Raw genomic sequence first — 5,892 nt, forward strand, 5'->3', positions numbered from 1 at the left:
TATAATTTTCTTTTTCTGTCATGTTGGCCAATCTGATTCATGTGAGATGGTACATCCGCGTTGTTTAAATTTGCATTTCTCTAATCAAGAGGGATTTAGAGCATTTTTTTCATGTGACTATAGATAGTTTTAATTTCTTCACTTGAAATCTGCCTGTTCACATCCTTTGACCATTTATCAATTGGGGAATGACTTGTTTTCTTATAAATTAGATTTAGTTCTTTATGTATTTGAGAAATGAGGCCTTTGTTAAGAAAACTGACAGTAAAAATTGTTTCCCAGTTTTCTGCTTTCCTTCTAATCCTGGTTGTGTTGGTTTGTTTGTGGAAAACTTTTAAAATTTAATGTAATCAGAAATATCCATTTTGCATTACATCATTCTCTCTGTCTCTTGTTTGACCATAAATTCTTCCTTTCTCCACAGATCTCAGAGACAAACTGTTTCTTGCTCTCCTTTTTGGTTCTGATATCACTTTTTTTGTGTCTAAATCATGTACCCATTTTGACTTCATCTTGGCATTCTATGTGATATGTTGGTCTATGCCAAATTTCATACTTTTTTTTTTCAGTTTTCCTAACAGTTTTTGTCAAATAATGAGTTTTTATCCCAGAAACTGGAGAGTTGGGTTTATCAAGCAGTAGATAACTATTGTCATTTACTACTGTAGCTCACCTATTCCACTGATCCACTACTCAACTGTTGTGACCCCAAGGTTTCTAGCTGAGTCTTACTTTCCAAGGTCCTCAGTGTGTATGCTGGCCACATCCTGCATGGTCTCATAAAGGAGAAGTTGAGTCAGTGGAAATGGAAAGAGGCACAGATTTATTGGCAGGACAGGCATGTTGTTACATCTCTCGCTCTATACCCAGCTTCCTCAAGCTTCGGCCCTTAATCCCCAAAGTGCACTTGCCGTGCTCATGGACAGCTCGTGAAGGAAAGTAGGGGGCCGATCAGAGAACAGGGAGGCTGTGTCCAGAACAGCTTGCATACTCCTGCGCACTAACCCTTAGTCCCAGAGATAATCTCAGGGAAACAGGGTACATTGCGTGACAGCACACAATCTGGGCTCCTTGGCACTTCCCAGAAGTTAGGGTGCCCTGACCACAGATGAGATCAGCACATATCGCTGATTGCTCTGTATCTTGTTATGTCAGACCTGAACTCAGAGAGGCTGCCTGAAACGCAAAGAGGAGCTACAGGCCCCTACAAATCCCCCTTCCTTTTAGGCGCAGAGCACCAAATCTTATGAGTCCTGCAAGACATGGGATTCTTGGATTTCTGCATGAGAGGGCAATAGATGAGGAGATAATTACCATAAACAAAAAGCCATTCATTTACATATTATGTACTATTCACAAATCACGGGGAAAAGGATAACGAGGTGGAAACACAGGCATAGAGAGTTTGTATAAAAATACCTACTACATATTTCACAATGCAAATTGCAAGGAGATACAATATAACCAGAGGAAGAAGGGGTGAAAGCAATATATATAGCCAATGCAAAGGACTTAACTCTGAAATGAACCCTAAATTTGTCGTGCCAAATTGTCCACCTTAATTTTATCCAGGGAGGCCTCATTAATACAGGAAATCAATTTATCAAATTGTGCCAAATTCACTCCTATGGAGGTATTTCTAAAATTCCCTAACAAACTATTTTTAACTTTTTGCCAATCATAATTAGACCTATTATATTTCCTGGTTATAACTCAAATAGGATGAAATCTATAATCACACTTCAACAAAACTCAGTTTCTGCGAGCCTGTCTTTCACAAATTCTAGTTTCCTTTAAAGCATCCAATTTTTGCTGAAAGTCTCTGCCTTAACTTATTATCTAAATACAAAGGCACAGTGGCTGAAATTATCAATGATAGTAGACAAAAGAATAGTACAAATCTCTACTAGATATACATAGCACAGGAGTACAATGAATGAAAATAATATCCCATACAGAGGAGTCATACATAGACAGGTGTATCCATAAGTACTTTGGAGAAGAATAATAGAAGATACAGTTGCAATTACTCCATGAGTAAAAGTCCAGAAATTGCTTTTGTGCAGGTTCCCCCAAAGTCTAAAATCAAATGAGGGTAGTTCTACAAACAGTATGACATCATAAACACTAATACATTGTTTGAGAGTACAGTTAAAGCAGGTTGTATTCCAATAAATTATAGTATGGACTTATATCATCTATAAATGATTTACATTAGTAGAAGTAAGGAAGGCTTGAGGAGGTTAAATACATGTAGTCACCAATTACAGTTATATATGAAACAAGTGATGCAACAGGGGTAGGTATATCAAAACATAAATCAGGATGGAACCAATTCAGTTTGTGTAGAAAGAAGAGTGATCACAGCAAGAAACATAAATCCTGGGGTAACAGGTTTTTCAGTCCTTTGGGTCGATATAAAAATATTCAATCTGCCCCCATGGGGGCATAACTTTTTTGTTTTGGTTGCATTATGAGACCTCTTCTTCTTTATTCCCATGTTCTGTCTCTGTGAGTTCTTCTGCTGCTGGAGCCTTTTCATCTTCCTTGGTGATTCGGAGTACACACCTTGACATTTCTTTTCTGGCACCCTCACTGGTTGTTCCCCAGCTTCTGGAAAATATGTAAGCACAGCCTTGCCCCTACAGTAATAAATTCCACATTACCTTCATTTTGGGGAGTATGCACCTTTCACATTGTTTTACTGCTGGTATATACTCATTTTTAACAATGTTTTTATTTAGCTAATGTATTTTGGGTACATAAAGCAGTAGCTAATACAGCTAATTGTTCCCCTTTTATTATTTAGCAACTAGGTTGTAATATCTTGATTATAAGGGGTATGCCTATAGTTAATATTATTTTTAAAATGGTCACAAAAAGATTGAAATAAGTTTGTTAGTGGCAGGAACATTATCAGCATTCAATTGTGTCAGAATACCCATAGAAGCAGAAAACTATAACATGATTACATAGAGTATAAGCATTTTGATCAAAATAAGAGTAATCTAGTGTAGTCCTATGAATATTTGGGGAAAAAGGTGAAGAAACTATATATTGTGCTATTTGTTGTGACCCCAAGGTTTCTAGCTGTCTTACCTTTTACTCCAATAAACTTTATTTATGTGTCCACTCCTTGAAAAGCTTCTTTGAAAGTGATAGCTTTGACCTCTCTAGAAAAAGTGATTTTTTGGGGAGTGGTGCCTACTCCCCCCAAAATCTCATCTTTCTTAGCAGATCTTAGAAAATATTCCAATTTGCCTAAATGCCAAATAGTAAAATGAATCTGACTTATCTTTAGCATCAGATTAGGAGTGATACTTTTTACTTTTCACATGAATTCAATTGACTTACAGTTTCTTTCTGATACACAGATTTATTTTTCTAATAAGTGAGGCAGGAAATGCTTGTTCATATGCCCTTTGGTCTGAGGGAAAAATTCCCTTATTATTTCTTATCACCTTCTCCTCACTCCACTTGGCCAGAGTGGAATGAAGTGGAGATTTTCAAACTTTAAAGATCTTATAATTTATTATTATTATTTTGCTTCATGGAGTGGAGGGGAAGGTAGGGCAATTGGGGTTAAGTGACTTGCCCAAGCTCACACTGCTAGGTTTTTTTGAGTGTGTGTCAAGTGTCTGAGGATGGATTTGAACTCAGGTCCTTCTGACTCCAGGACCGGGGCTCTCTATTCACTGACCTACCTAGCAGCCCCAATCTTAAAACTTCTGTTCACACTTTTTAATGCAAATAGTTTATGCCTGATACTTCTTTTTATACTCTGTGACTTAATACAACCATCATATAATCTATAAAATAAAATATTTTTCTTTTCTCCTTCTCTCTCCTCAGGAAGGGGGAGGGAAAGAGATAAGAATATTCCAAGCAAAGTCCAGCTGCATATTGAACCTTACAGGATTTTTGATTACTCACACTTTCACACAGAGACACATAGACAAAACAGAGAGAGAAAATGACAGGAAGAGTGCGCTCAGAAATTGTTAAAGATTTTTTGCAAAACTTACTTTATCATTTTCTTTTTATCTGTTTCCAACAAAGACAGCTATATCACAGTGAATGGTTCGAGCCGCCCCTGGAACTTTTATTTTTGATGTTAAACATATCATTAATATATTCCATAGAAAAAAAGGGAGACATAAGAAATGCTGGAGTCCTTTTTCCATTAGTCCCTCACTCCTCTCTCTCCTGGCTGGCTCCCAACTTACCAAATAAGTTATCATTTGTTCCCCAACTATGCCCCATTTCTGATTATCTAAGCCCATGTCTTCTATCCACGGAGAGAACACTTTAATTTTTTCAATAAATCTCCACAGGTCCTTAAGTGGGAAGGTCTGTTCCTGGCCTTTAACTGCCTTATATATATAGCTGTTGAGCCCAAATCTCTGTTTCCTCTGACTTAATTATGGGGGGGGGATTCCCAATTTTCATCCTGAGCCAACCCCAGAATTCCTCTGGTCCCTTGGGGCTTCTCCTCTATCTTCTCCACTAGCATGGGGGCTCAGCTAAAAGGTCCCTTTTAAAACTACACATACTTTATTTGTCCCTGTTTGGGCGCCATTTGTTGTGACCCCAAGGTTTCTAACTGAGTCTTACCTTCCCAGGTCCCCAGTGTTCATGCTGGCCATGTCCTTCATGGTCTCATAAAGGAGAAGTCGAGTCAGTGGAAATGGAAAGAGGCACAGCTTTATAGGCAGGACAGGTGTGTTGTTACATCTCTTCCTCTATCCCAGCTTCCTCATGCTTCAGCCCTTAAATCCTCAAAGTGCACTTGCTGTGCTCATGGACAGCTCGTGAAGGAAAGTAGGGGGCCGATCAGAGAACAGGGAGGCTGTGTCCAGAACAGCTTGCATACTCCTGCACACTGACCCTTAGTCCCAGAGATAATCTCAGGGAAACAGGGTACATTGCGTGACAGCACACAATCTGGGTGCCTCGGCACTTCCCAGAAGTTAGGGTGCCCTGACCACAGATGAAATCAGCACATATCGCTGATTGCTCTGTATTTTGTTATGTCAGATCTGAACTCAGAGAGGCTGCCTGAAACCCAAAGAGGAGATACAGGCCCCTACACTTAACTTCTTAGCCAGGACCCAATAGTTTTGATGATTGCTGCTTTATAATATAATTTTAGGTCTGGTAAAATGGGGCCATCTTCCTTTGAAATTTTTTCATTGATTCCCTTTATATTTTTGACTGTTCTTCCAGATGAATTTTTAAAATTATTTTTTCTAGCTGTCTAAAATAATTTTTGATAGCTTGATTGGTATGGCACTGAATAAGTAAATTAATTTAGGTAGAATTGTCATTTTATTTCATTATGTGGCCTACCCATGAGCAACTGCTATTTTTCCAGTTATTTAGATCTCACTCTATTTGTGTGAAAAGCATCTTGTAATTGTGTTCATATAGTTCTTGGGTTTGTATTGGCGTATAGACTCCCAAATATTTTACATTGTCTACAGTTACTTTAAATGAAATGTCTCTTTCTATCTCTTGCTGCTTAGCCTTCTTGGTAGTATGTAGATATGCTGATGATTTATGTGGGTTTATATCCTGTGATGTTGCTAAAGTTGTTAATTATTTCAATAAGTTTTTTAGTCAGTTCTCTAGGATGCTCTAAAATCATATGATCTGCAAAGTGTTAGTATTATCTTCTCATTGCCTATTCTAATTTCTTAATTTTATTTTCTCCTCTTATTGCTAAATCTAGTATTTCTAGTACAATACGGAATAGCATTGATGATAATGAGCAACCATGTTGCACCCCTGATTTTATTGGGAAGGCTTCTAGCTTTCTCCATTACAGATAATACTTACTGATGGCTTTAGATAGATACCACTCATCATTTTAAAGAAAACTCCACTTATTTC

The 5,892-nt window shown here is 37.8% G+C and overlaps 1 long non-coding RNA gene across 1 annotated transcript; it reads right to left on the bottom strand.

The window, feature by feature from the left end:
* Window positions 1-1,018: 1,018 nt before the first annotated feature.
* On the bottom strand, window positions 1,019-4,856 carry LOC138145695 (uncharacterized). Its single transcript, XR_011164295.1, has 3 exons — window positions 4,615-4,856; window positions 4,026-4,099; window positions 1,019-2,642 (listed from the first exon to the last, which is right to left on the bottom strand). It is a non-coding gene; the product is annotated as an uncharacterized lncRNA (long non-coding RNA).
* Between the last annotated feature and the right edge of the window lie 1,036 nt (window positions 4,857-5,892).

This window comes from Petaurus breviceps, unplaced genomic scaffold (assembly GCF_028583685.1).
Source record: "Petaurus breviceps papuanus isolate PSGF00001 unplaced genomic scaffold, PetGlider_PUasm1.0 90743, whole genome shotgun sequence".
NCBI classification, from domain to species: Eukaryota; Metazoa; Chordata; class Mammalia; order Diprotodontia; family Petauridae; genus Petaurus; species Petaurus breviceps.